This window comes from Cydia pomonella, chromosome 20, assembly GCF_033807575.1.
Source record: "Cydia pomonella isolate Wapato2018A chromosome 20, ilCydPomo1, whole genome shotgun sequence".
Classification (NCBI taxonomy): Eukaryota; Metazoa; Arthropoda; class Insecta; order Lepidoptera; family Tortricidae; genus Cydia; species Cydia pomonella.
The window spans coordinates 962,398-977,023 of record NC_084722.1 but is presented as its reverse complement, the minus strand read 5'-3'; the positions used below and the strand labels follow the sequence as shown (position 1 = coordinate 977,023).

General features: G+C 36.9%; 1 protein-coding gene and 1 non-coding gene across 2 annotated transcripts in view; both read left to right on the top strand.

Annotated features, from left to right (window-relative positions):
• The window catches only part of LOC133529077 (GAS2-like protein pickled eggs), a 143,453-nt gene that overhangs the window by 89,740 nt on the left and 39,087 nt on the right, over window positions 1–14,626 (top strand). The gene's annotated exons all lie outside the window — the stretch shown is intronic.
• Window positions 9,851–9,922, top strand: Trnag-ucc (transfer RNA glycine (anticodon UCC)). The gene has a single exon. It is a non-coding gene; the product is annotated as a tRNA-Gly (tRNA).

Genomic DNA, 14,626 nt, shown 5'->3' with positions numbered 1-14,626 from the left:
ATTATTATAAAGTATAGTCGCCATCAGATATATTGGAGCGGCTGAGTTGCTCAGAAATATTTGAAACACGCATACTAAGGCCTTAGATAAGGCCACGCATACTAGAGGCGTGTTCAAATATTTGAGAGCACCTTAGCCGATATATATCTGATGGCGATTATATATATCTGATGGTAATAATAATTAGACATAGTCATTACATCCTGGCGAGTGCTGCCTCTGTGTGCGTCCCATGATCCCATGATACGGGCAAGAGCAGCATCCGCACGGTGTATCTCTTACATTTCATTAAAGTGTCAAAAGGGTATCTACCTGTTGGCTTCGGCTCCGCACACGCCTCCTAAAGGTCTGGAATACCATTGTACCGTGATGGGAAAAAGTCACAGGGCAAAATAGAAGATTTATATATATATCTGTCCCATTTTTAATAGATTTTTAGTCAAAAGCTTTCAGCATCATTGAAACTATTGAGCTCGTGGATTATTGCTAAGGGCTAAAGAAAACATCCTGTTTCTGTCTCCAAGAAAGTATCAGGAGCTCTAATATTTGGCTGATAAATGTTTTTTTTTTTTAAATATAATAGGACATTATTACTATTACACAAATTGACTAAGTCCCACAGTAAGCTCAATAAGACTTATGTTGAGGGTACTTAGACAACGATATATATAATATATAAATATTTATAAATACTTAAATACATAGAAAACACCCATGACTCAGGAACAAATATCCATGCTCATCACACGAATACATGCCCTTATCAGGATTTGAACCCAGGACCATCGGCTTCGTAGGCAAGGTCACTACCCACTAGGCCAAACCGGTCGTCAAAATAGTCTCCTAGTTCAGATCGTTATATATTACAAGTTCAAATACAACACTGTCCTTGTTAAAATGACAGTAACTACAGTTTAATTTATACTACAAAGTGGCTTTAGCAGCTCAGATATTTGACCATTTATGGTTAATTTCCGTGAGTCGTGTTACAGTTGAGTTAAATTTATAGCCCACGCCACTTGATTGTTAACTTGGTAAACTCTTTGTTATTATTTTGTAATAAAACGGCAAAAAGGTTGCTGCGGACTCTAAAGGGACCCACTTTCCGGACTTTCCTTTCAGGACCAGTTCGCCGAACGATATCGGCCTGTCAGTTATTCGCGATATCGTCCGGCGAACTGGTAATCCGAGGGTCCCTTTAGAGTCCGCAGCAACCTTGGCCGAATTATACCTTTCTTCGAGCTTGCTGCGGACACTTAATCATAAAAGTAAAGATAAACAACCACTATACAGTAGCATTCACCTGAACAACCTGTGTACAATTTGCCACCAAATGTTTGGTCTTCTGTACCTAACAAACGTTCCAGTGTAGTCATCGCATCTTACTCATTGCACAATTTAGCTAAAGTAGCAGTTAATCTGAACTTCCTTGAGTTACTGCTCGGTATTATTAAGCGATTTCTGTAAATAGTTCAGTAGATATAAATAAATAAATAAAATATTTATAAAAAACAAAAATGAAGTAAATGAAATCAGGAAAATTACTTAGTGTCAAATGGTATTGGTAACCATGGTAGGTATCTCCAGGTTTAACCGGTTAACCCCGGGTTAGTGGAATGGTGTAAGTGGACCTTAATTGTACAATACATGACATATTGCTGCGATTATTGTATGTATTTGCAGTCGCAGATTTTCATTCAATAATTGAACGTTCGATGTGATAAAGAGAAAATGGAGGTTGTGCGTAGAAAAATCTTACGGGGATGAGTTTTGCACCAGCAGCATTTGTTTTATCGCCTTTTTACAGTGATTTTATAGAAAGTACATATCTAAGTGACACTTGCGCCAGCCCGGGTTAGCCACTAACTCCAGGTAACTCCAGGTTTAACCGGTTAATGGTCGGGTTAGTGGCTTAATCCTGGCTGGCGAAAGTGGCGCTATTCAACTTTAATGAAATTATGGTAAAGATAGACGAGACAAAGGGATTAGGTACGTAAAAAAATCCAGCTCTCAAAATTAGTTCTATCTACACGCAGTCTACGATTTTATACACAAACACACACACATAATTTAATACCTATCTTGTAACAATATGATCGGGCCTTGTACATCTTTACATATATTTAAGATTTAGCGACAGCGCCACTCATGGCTATATAAACCGATTCTTGAACGGCATAATCGCCCACATTTATGGCAAATAAACTGAGGGTCCTACACGATAATTAATTATACACACCTAGACTCCTTAACTCAATCTTTTCAATTTAATTTTAGTAGTTCAGCTTGTAAAACTGCATGTTTTTATATGAAATAAACAGGTTTTTTTAAAAGATTTACTACAAATATATCCCAACACCCTAAACTAACTGCGTTGCCATATCGCTATCTACACATCACAATTGTAGCCCAATTACTGCTGATAAACTCAGGATGCAAAATGGGGTCAGGCAGATTGCGAATTGAGAACCCCACTTCAACTGTCATAAGCCAATCACTTGTGAATTATTTATTTATTTATACTTTATTGCACATAAAATATTAAGTACAAACGGTGGACTTAATGCCTTAAGGCATTCTCTACCAGTCAACCACTGGGTCGAAATGAGACTTGTTAGGTGCAGGCTTTGTACTTGAGAATAAGATATCATTACCTACTTAATATTTACAAATTAAATACTAATTAATCTAATATTATGAAATCATAAACTTCAACATATACTTGTGATATTTATTTCTAGTTAGGGGTTTGGATTATCCTTCAATAGTTAACTCGCTTAAATGTGCTAGTTCTCTTATACCTCAGTAGGAAAAAGTGTGTTCAATCAATTTTATATTTGATCTAACTCATCAATTAATAATTTATCATAAATTTTTCTAAAAAATCACACTTTAATAACATTGATTTCCGTTATTACCTGGCTGCCGGGCACGCACGGCTGTCCGCTCAGTGCTCAGCGAGCTCCGATCTGAACTCTCGGCGCCTTTGGCGCTTGCCTTGACTCTTATTGTCATCTTATTAAAGATTAGATTTGACAAATCTGCTCGTCATCGTGGATGGCACGAACTACGATACATGATGAGGCTATTATTATTGGACGTTCTTCTTAATGCGAAGTTTCAGTGTGCAAATTACATTCATTAACATATATTGTACCTACACAATCTTCTGATGATATCTAAGACACACATGAGGATGAATATGTATAAACGCGATGTGAAGCAACGTGTCAAGAGGTCGTGTTTGAGCTCAGCCATCTTGGTCAGCTGCCTAGGGCGACACAAAGCATAAAACGTTGCAAAATACATTGCAAGTACGGTACTTAGATGATTATAAACAATTGTAAATTGAAAATAGTTTCATTTTGTTAGCAAAATATACAAATGTACTAAGTCCCACAGTACGCTCAATAAGGCTTGTGTTGTGAGTAAGTATACTAGTACCCACACCGCACCGGTACAATACTATATATAAATACATAGAATATATATATTTTATTTATTTATTTATATAACTTATGTTATGTATTTGGAGGAGGCCTTCACCTGCGGAGGGGTTCTTGCACTTTAAGTACTATTAGTCTAAAAAGAAAAAGAAAAGAAAAGTTAGCGTTAATCATAATCTAGATTTAGTGTTTTTTAGCTATGGCAAAATGTATAGTCTTAGTTTGCAGGAAATAAAAGTATTTTTTTATTTTTATTATTTATAACTTATGTATGTATCTTTATGTATTTAAGTACTTTATAATTAATTTATGTGTATTAGGACTCTAATTCTTTCAATAACAATTTCCTTTAGTTTTAAATGCACCGCCTACAATCTTTTCGGCTTTGCCCTAAGGTTGACTGGTAGAGAATGCTTCATAGCATTAAGTTCGCCTTTTGTACATTAAGTTTTTCTTGTCTGCAGTAAAGTTTAAATAAATAAATAGAAAACACCCATGACTCGGGAACAGATATACGTGCTCATCAATCGAATAAATGCCCTTACCAGGATTTGAACCTTTTTTTTAAATCTTTATTGAAAAAAAAGGGTTTTTTCACAATTTAAAATGTCACCCTTATTGTGACATAGCAAAACAAATCAACTCTTATTTATAATTATCTACGCTTAATACCTAGGTTAACAATCTCATATATCTTCTTCGCCTGTTTTGATTGCGGGTAGGCTAAAATTAAGTTAACTTCACCTATGTTATATAAATTACAATTGTATTTTTGCATGAAGTTTATCCTCTCAGCCTCGTTTCGAACACATTCCACCAAGATATGGAACACATCTTCTTTCACTTCACATTCGGTACAGTTTGGTGACTGGTTCTTACCCATTATAAATCCGAAACTATTAAGTGGAATGTGTCCGGAACGCAGCCTGAGAGCAGTAACAACATCTGATCTGGCCATATTTAACCCTGCAAACCAATTGAACCTACCTTAATCACCTATTAGTGGGTACTAGGTCAAACAGGTGTCCAACAAATAAACCCAAAATGATGTCAGGAGATACGAACGTAACTTTGTTCATAATCATTGCAAAGGTAAACAACCAAATGCTTCAACGAAGCTATGGCGGATCACCAAATGTATTATAATAATCCGCACCGCACAAGCATCGTGAAAATGATAATAAATAATAATAAATAAATATTATAGGACATTATTACACAAATTGACTAAGTCCCACAGTAAGCTCAATAAGGCTTGTGTTGAGGGTACTTAGACAACGATATATATAATATATAAATATTTATAAATACTTAAATACATAGAAAACACCCATGACTCAGCAACAAATATCCATGCTCATCACACAAATACATGCCTTTACCAGGATTTGAACCCGGGACCATCAGCTTCGTAGGCAGGGTCACTTCCCACTAGGCCAAACCGGTCGTGATAAATTAATAATTACGTAGCCGCATTTGTGACCTACTGTTTCTAAAGTATTTTCTTTTCTACCCGTCGACTGTAATGGTTGAATTAAGATTTCGTATACCAAACTGTAATTGCGTGTTTTCATAATTTCATAGGAAATTAAGGAACCATTCAATTTGGAAACGGATTAATCCGTCCCCATACGAAAATAAAAGTTTCCGAAACTATTTAATGTGAATAATAACTGACATATTATTTGTAGTTTAGTCTATTACAAATTAATATAGGTTAAGATGTCATATCATATCTTAACAATCGTACGAGACGCAAATAGAATCCAGATCTAAATCTAGGATGAAAGGATCTCACTGTTGCAACAGTGTTGTAACATTACAAATGGCTGCGGGCTCTGTAATGTTGGCAATGCAGACAAATATGCCGGATAGCGATCTTAGACTTGTTTATTTATAATATAAACTTGAAATACCTATAGTTGCCTATCGCCTATAGTTCTGGTGGCCTAGCCGAGATGTAAAACAATAATCGAAACTTGAAATAATGTATGGAATGGGTTTGAGTACCCGTCACAGTCGTCGGGACAGTTTCAAAACTGACATATACACCTCGCTCGCACTTATATGCGAGTACGAGGGAGATGCATAGAAAGTAAGTTACGTTCTCAATAGAGTTTTTGTCAGTGCCGAACTGGTGGTAGCCACACTGGTCGTGTGGGCGTTACGAGCTTACACGCGCGTTATATTACAGTACATTTGGTTTTTACGAGCTAACACTCTCCTACTGTCTACGCGTAGGCTCGTGTAAAACGCTAGTCTGAAACCGCCCTTACACAAGATATAAGATACATAGCAAACAATTATATAAATACAACAGCTAAATACCTGGGGAAATATTTCAGTATAATAATCTTAAAATAAATAATATAACAGTTATATGTGGTCTCTACTTATGGTATAAATTAAACTCTGATATATATGTTCGGGTCATTCAAATAAAATTGTTGCGGCAAGCATAGACAATGTATAAATTCAATAGGTACTTAACATTTCATTAAACGCAGCCGCCACACTGAGAAATAAAACCATTTAAAACAATTGAAAATGCTTTAACGTTTAATGTTTTAAACAGTTCTATATGAGCCTATTGAAGAAAACAGTGAATTTTACTGTTCCGAAAAGACAGTATATTTTACTGTTTTGAGTAGTTAAAATGACTGTTCGTTTTTTTTTATCGTTTTTTTTTTCAATACTTAGAAATGTTCAAAACAGTTAACGTTACTGTTTTGTATTTTACTGTTTTTCAAACATTTGTTGATATTGTATGAAGCAGTTAATCTTAATGAAAATCACTATAATGAACCATATTTTTTTCAGTGCATAAAGGACGATCTGCGACATATAATATCCCACGGAAATTGATCGAACATACACTATAAATTACGCAACATAAACTATAATTGGCCATAATGTAAACCGCGAGCTTAGTTCTGAACCTTTAAGTCCTTTAACGATGGCATAGACAAAGGACGAGGCACAATAACCGGGCAATTAATGAAGTAAACAATGTTCTGCGCGGGCGCCGGTCGTGACACGGCGCTCTGTGTGGTGACCATGCTTCGAGATGTCTTAGGATAAATTCGGGACTAATTTTTGGTGATAGACAAAGGACGAGGCTGAATAACCAGGTAATTAATGAAGTGAACAATATTCTGCGCGGTATTATATTACTAAATAATTAATATCGACGCTGTTAGGAAGTATATTCTGCCCTCATATTAGCTGTTAGAGTAATTTGAAAATCATTAAATTATCCTTGTTTATTAAATCCATTTATTATTTTAATTTAATCAATGAAATGCTTAATCATGTAAATTTTAATGTCTAGTTTTTAAATCGATTTAAATTTTCGTTTTTATTTTAATTCTTTTTATAAATGTTATATGTATATGGATCAATGTTGTCTGCAATAAATGATTTAATAATAATAATAATTAAAAGTTTTCTGACATATGACTTGTACAATTTTTTGTGTGGTGGGCAGTATTCTGGAGTTTAAATCGTTAGAATTTTGATGCACATGCGGTAACTATTTTTCATATGATAAAAAGAGCACTATTATGAACTATATCTAACACAAGTCTGTCCTCAAAGATAAGAATATCATAAAGAGTCCTTGAAAAGTGTGAAGCGTGGTCACCCTCATCGTTTGTCGCTGCGATGGCCGGCGGCGTAATCGGCCGCGGCACGACCCGCACGCTCCAGCGACAAATTAGCGTGTGGTCCTGCAACTATGATGCACTGAGGCCCTATTACACCAGTATTGGAGGTTACCGGAGGATTTGTCTAATCCAGGGGTTCCCAATCTTTTTCAACATGTGGCGCAGTTACAAGTTTAGTATTTCGCAACGGCGCCCTTGTAAGCCCCGGCGACCGGCGACACGACGCTATATTATTTACCGATGCGAGCGCTCAAAGAGGTACCCGCAAATATTTGTGGTTTCGGATAATGATAGAACTCACGGCGCCCCTCTTTACTTTCTACGGCGCACCAGGGCGCCGCGGCGCACACTTTGGGAACCCCTGGTCTAATCAAACATCCGATCCGATCCGTCTGCTTGTTTGCCTCCTCTATAAAAAAAAATAATAATAATATAAGTCAAGATAGGTTACAGGTGTTCCAAAATTGAAGCGCTTACCTTGTGACAAATAGTACAAGTTGTCTTTAGTCGCATCTGGGCAAGCGAGAGATGTACACGTGCTAACGAGCTCCCGCTTGCCGAAAGAGAGACAAGCTCATGTTTAACAACGAGTATGACAAAGATGAGTGGAATGCGAAAATTAATCTAAAATAACAGATTTCTTTGTAGGTATAGAAATATATAGTAATGAAATATGGAAGTATTTCTTGTGCTCCTAGCGTATCAATAAAAATAATTACTGTCTTTCCGGAACAGTAAAATTTACTGTTTTGTTCGACAACAACAGCTGTTTAAAGCAATAAACGTTAATGCAGTTTCAATTGTTTAAAAATTTTTTTTTTTCTCAATGTAGCAACTTACAAATACATTATTTTACTTATTGTATAATGTCCATCGTACTCACAGCTGACTTAAGGTCACGTAGCCATTTGCTCGTTACCTCCTACCTTTTTCTCCTTTTACGAAGTCGGTTAATAAACTACGAACAAACATAAACAAGTCAATAATGATTCCATATAAATGTCTTGTTTACTGTTAAGGGTTTGCCTGATTCGCGATATGCTTTTGCGCTTAATGAAGTTATATTATATTCTTACTATATTTTACTCGTATAGTGTAGGATGGTGAGTAAAACCGAGGCCAGAACCCCTAGTGTAAATTTATTCGGTTACGTGACGTACGCGTTTGCGTTAAGTCTCACTTTATATGGAACTTAGAAACAGCGCGCCAGGCGGAACGTTTTGGAAACTCAAAATCCCATACGAAATGAAACTTAACGCAAACGCGTACGTCACGTTACGCCATCTAATAAATTTACACTAGGGGTACAAATGACACGTAGCAAATATGCATCAAACATACAGGTTGTTTTTAGGGTTCCGTACCCAAAGGGTAAAACGGGACCCTATTAAGTACTAAGACTCCGCTGTCCATCCGTCTGTCACCAGGTTGTATTTCATGAACCGTGGTAGATAGGCAGTTGAAATTTTCACAGATGATGTATTTCTGTTGCCGCTATAACAACAAATACTAAAAAGTACGGAACCCTCGGTGGGCGTGTCCGACTCACACTTGTTTTAAATTAAGTACCTGTCATATTTATGTACATAAAAGGTGTAACGAAAATAGTGGGGGGTTGTTGGCATATTCGGAATATTGATTAAGAAAAACTGGAATAAAATAAGTTTTACGTATTTTTTTTTCTCCTTTGTATGGAGGGTTGGTCGACTTGGACGACCTGCCCCAAAGATTTTTTTTCTTGCAAATAAAATATATTTCTTTGCTAATCAAAGATCAAAACACTATCGAATATGTCCTTCGACGGATCCTAACTATTTTTGTTTGTATAAGTCATAAATGAGGCAACTTTTTCTGGAGTACCAACCCCGAAAATGTATGATCATTTTGGCTCGTCAGATATTGATGTTTTCTATGCGAGAGACATTTTTTTTTCGTGATATCGGGGCTGATTACAGAGTAAAAGTTGCTCAATATGACATATTCATCAGGCGGGCCGTATGCTTGTTTGCCACCGACGTAGTATAAAAAATACATCTCGCAAAATATTCACGATAATTAAAAAAAAACACCCACGATAATTAAAAAAAAAAAAACACCCACTTAATATAATTAATAGGTAAGCACACTAAACTTGGAGAACTTGACTGATGGCTGCGTGCGTGCTTTCTGGTGATCATTTTGATGATAACTTGGTGTAGGTTTTATAATGATGGCAAACTGTTTCAGTGAAATGTAGGAGGAGTTTATGGTAAAAAGATGTGAAACTGTTTGTACGCACAAACATTGAATACCTAGGCAGAAACCTACATACACTACCTATATGCTACCCTTCTTTAGCCATATGATAAATTATAACGAGAATAAAATATTATTCGTTTTATTATAAGAAATCTGTATTATACCAAAGACGATGTAGAGAATTACTATACTTAACTAGCTTAAATATAAAATAGGCCCTTGAGGCATTTTAACAAGGATACTGGCGGCATTTCCTCGTATCGCAATACTGATACGTTGTGTCCCATGACGACCCATGGACCTAGAGTTTCAACGACGCCAAATTAATATTGTAACGCAGTATTATACCTATATTATGTTGTGAGGTCAAAAGTCTCATTAATTCCAATGATGTGCATTTCGCAACAACGTTATACTTATCAATATATTTTTTACAGTCACGATTAGAAGACAATGAACTGAACCGTCAGCTGATTAGGTATTTCGTTGCGCTGTTCAGCTGCGATGGTGGTGTAATGGTCAGCATAGTTGCCTTCCAAGCAGTTGATCCGGGTTCGATTCCCGGCCATCGCACATTTTTTTTTTTTTGTTTTTTGTTGATGTTTGTTTTGATCAAACCGTCTAGCATGAGTTGCGTTCTCGCGCCCTAGTCCATACTTGAAGAACGCGACTCGCGCGCTCGAGAACGCAACTTATGCTAGCAGGTGCGGCATTGTGAACGGTTTCTCTCGTTTCTTTTTTTAAATGTATGCTCTTATTTAGTCTACTGTTGGAAATAACTAACAACATTTTCTTTATCTTGAGCACGAAATATTTTTATCATTAAAAACTTATGGATATATTTATGAAATAATGACTTATTTTATTTGCTCAACAAAAAATATATAATTGGTAAAACACACCTTCAGTAAACAAATCTTTGTGTTTACGATTTATTAAAATGTCCTTAAGTTAATTTTGAAATTAACTTTAGGTATCTTCTATCTATGTACTAGAACTAGAGTCCGACCAAGCTAAGTTGGCAACGATTTTGATAGCCCAGCCTGTGCAAGTGTTAAGTAAAATTAAAATAACACTTGCACTGTTTGGGCTGTCAAAATCGCTGCCAACGTATCTTGGTCTGATATCAATATCCCAACCATCCAAAACAATATGAATGATCTCATAGCGATTTTCTCTAAATCCCTACTTTCAGTAAACAATAACCAATTTTCCAAAGCAGTCCATTTTTCCCATAATTCCGAGCCGTGTCATGACTCCGGCATGGAGGTCGTCACCCCTGAGATAATGGCGTAATTATAATTCTTAAGATTGTCCACTTAGATGCATTTAATTTTGTAGATGAGGCTTTTAATCATTTGACTCTACTATTTTACCGCACAGATTGCATTTGATGTTTTAAACCATAGTATATAGTATAAAAATGTATACTCACAAATATAAACATTAAAATATAAATATGTTTTAATCATACATAAAATTTACCCAAAATTTCTAGTATTTATTGTTATGCCAAGATTTTTGGGATATTTTTCGTATTTCATGAAACTCTTCTTCTTCTACCAGCTTTGCCAGGGTCCGCTTTCTTACTTGCTTTCCTGCACTTTGCGCGATCCTGGGCGTCCTATCGTGTTAGCTCGTTTACGCTCATATCTGCTTTTTTTTAATACTACGTCGGTGGCAAACAAGCATACGGCCCGCCTGATGGTAAGCAGTCTCCGTAGCCTATCTACGCCTGCAACTCCAAAGGAGTTACATGCGCGTGAGCTCTGGCAACCTTACTCACCGGCAGGAACACAACACTATGAGTAGGGTCTAGTGTTATTCGGCTGCGGTTTTCTGTAAGGTTCCCCAGTTCCCCAGAGGCTCGTCAGTACCCGTCACACAAATAAATGCCTTTACCGGGATTTGAACCCAGGACCATCGGGTTCATATAACGAAAAAGAACATGAATCATCTATCGACCCGTCTATCCATTAATTGGATCTACACCAGCGACAGCGGATGCGCGGGCGCCGCTCTGTTAGCTCAATCATGTTGCTTTTAATTCGACTGCAACTGCAGCGCAAGCGCAAGTAGGGGGTTAAGTACGGTCATGTTGAAATCGAAGGAATTATGATTTTAGATTACCTATGTTATGGTCTTTGGGACATTCCACACCTACTCAGGTTTCAGTGTTTTTTTTTATTTCAGTACCTATTTTTTTTTAATATACTACGTTGGTGGCAAACAAGCATACGGCCCGCCTGATGGTAAGCAGCCTCCGTAACCTATGTAGGCCTGCAACTCCAGAGGAGTTACATGCGCGTTGCCGACCCTAAACCCGCCGCCCCCCCTCGTTGAGCTCTGGCAACCTTACTCACCGGCAGGAACACAACACTATGAGTAGGGTCTAGTGTTATTTGGCTGCTGTTTTCTATAAGGTGGAGGTACTTCTCCAGTTGGGCTCTGCTCTAGAACTGGAATGACATCCACTGGCTGTGCCCTACCACACAAAGCGAGATGACATTCACAATGCCCATACGTCTCTTTTGGACGTAGTTTAAGGACGTACCCGGGTCCAAAAGCCTATATATGCAATACAGATTATATCCTAGTCCAGGAGTCACCAATTAGTTTTTTTCATGGGTCCGGAAGGGTAGCTGAACCCTTTAGAGAACAAAATTTTTAACTATATGTATGCCCCTCCCCTCCCCTTGGCCATCAGCTGGCGACACCCTTTGAATAGACTGTTGAAGAATGCATCTTGGCCTTATTTGAAACACTACCAAGATTTGTCTTCCGATTTGGCATATAAGACCCAGGAACACATCTAAAAAAGGCAAGGTCGAAAATAACTCGCCACCGCCTCCACCCCATAAGGCCCTCAAGGTAAGGTCAAGGTGCAGGTTCGAACTCGGACCCGTCATATTTGTTATACCAAGCTTACCCACTCACTTTTATTACTTGTAAATAAAGTCGATAATTAGATAAGAAATTGTTAACCCTTTGAAAGCCAGTGTTTTTTTTACTCCCGGCAATATATATTGCGATGTCAAAATTCCCAAAATCACCCAGTGACCAACCCAGAAATCGCGAAAAAAATATTGTTCCTCCTATTTCTATGGCACTTATTTTTTTTTTTTTATTTTATTTCAACAGACAATGAATACAGTCCATATTTGTTAGTATCAACTTACAACCTATGTTATGTTACAGTACGACAAATTAAAATGGCGTGCAAAAAAATTGCACGTAAAAATACGCAAGTAAGTATAACGGGTTGGCACTGATTGACTAGCACGTTATTAGCAAAGTAATATTTTTTTATTTTAATTAGTGTGAATTTCCGCAAAGTAACGCCTGATTTTATTTATTCAAATGGCATGTGAACAAGGTGAGCTTTGGTTCCGGTTATATGGAGTGAGCTTTTAGGGTAATGATGTGTAATTGGTCTTAAGGTCGTTTTGGCGACCTTAGTGTTACCATTTTAATAATTTGTGCGATATAAATGACATAATAATAAATACAACACACAATGACATATAAATGGCATACAGTTACTATAACTAAACATAAATCAAACGAAATCTAAGCAACACTAAAATATTTGGATTTAATTGAATCATTCGTCAAGTCAGGAGACATCGCATAACAATTTATGCGATATGTCTCCATCACCACCACCCTGTGCCACCACACCAATCGATCGATCATGAAACAGTCGACGTCGATCGATAGTTTATACTAGAGCAATCAATCGATAATCGACCGATGGTAGAATGGAACAGTCGACGTCGACCGTCTTCGTTTCTATTAGACCATACCAATCGATTGATGTCGATCAATGGTATCGATCGATGATCGATAGATTGGTGTGGTAACACCTAAAGACAAAGAAGGGGATCACTTTTAACAAAACTTACGTTAAATTAAACAAAACAGAGGCATTCAATTAAGTATTATAATTAACATAAACAACGTGTGAACAAATAGAAAAGTAATTCAAACATTGCATCTGTCATAATTTCCTGTTATCGATTAGAATGAATGAAGAACATGTAAAATATTATTGACAGTACGTTAACTCTAAGTTGTTAGTTTAAACCTAGCTGTATAAGTGCGTGAGGTTAAAAACCGCCAATTTTCCAGTAGGTAAGTACATGCTCGCTTTGGTAAAAGGTCAAGTGACAGTTTATGATTGATTATTGTATTTCTGCAGTTTATCTTAACATTTTTTCGCAATGTGTTTCAAGTCGTTAGTTCCTTAAACCAAGTTTTTTTTTTACTTGCAACTATTGGGAAACCATGCAACAAAATAAATCTATCATATAATATTATTCAGACACATTTTTCTGCACCTGGATCCGCATGTAAATAAATGGCCGGGTTTCGGCTACTTAGTAGACTCAGGTCAAAGCATTGAAATATTATTACTACATATTAGAACCTGCACTGTTGTTGTTTTGACAACAAACCATAGAACCGGAGAGTGAATGTCGCGACCTAAATGCGTAAGCGCCATGAATATTTACGGCGCTTATGACGTTTTGGTCGCGTGGTACAGGTTGCAATTGCGACACTTTCATTGTTTGGTATGGCTTCTCTATAGTAATAATAACTGTGTGTCTATGAATTAATGGCTGTAATATCAATTTATTTATTTTATTGTTCTTTTGTCGATAAAATTACTTTTATGAAATATGGAACGTTTATTAAGTAATGCAATCATTCTCATTATATTTTACCAATCATTATTAACTTGGTTTGCTGCATCCTATCAGGGTCCACGTACTGTACACCTAGCATTGTTTATGTGTTTTGTTCTTGGTTGGAAATAAATAAATTGAACTCTATGGGTCAAAGTTATGGAGTGTGGATTTAAGAGGAGAGAAATCTCTTATGGTAGAACTGTTGCAAAAGTATCCAGCTGTCACCTATAAATAATAGTTCCAAATCTCTCCAGAGTAGCGCTAGAGTAGTTAAGAACCTAGGCGTTATTGACGGAGTGAAGTGCGCTGTCTATGATTTGATTTTTTTGTTCAAGTACTCTAGCGTAGCGCCACCTATTTAAGGTTTTTTGATGACACTTTTTGGTATATGGAGATTCCTTTCCTTACCTCCACCTTCCACGGGTCAAAGTAGTGTTTATTCTGACTGTGTGTCAGATGTCAATTTCTCTTCCTGCCAGTGCACAGATTGACTTGTCAAGCGTGATCGATTACGTGCTAATTAAACGGACCATTAAAACTACGTGAGAAAGTAAAAGTCACTCGTTAAAGCGGTAGCTGGCGGCGG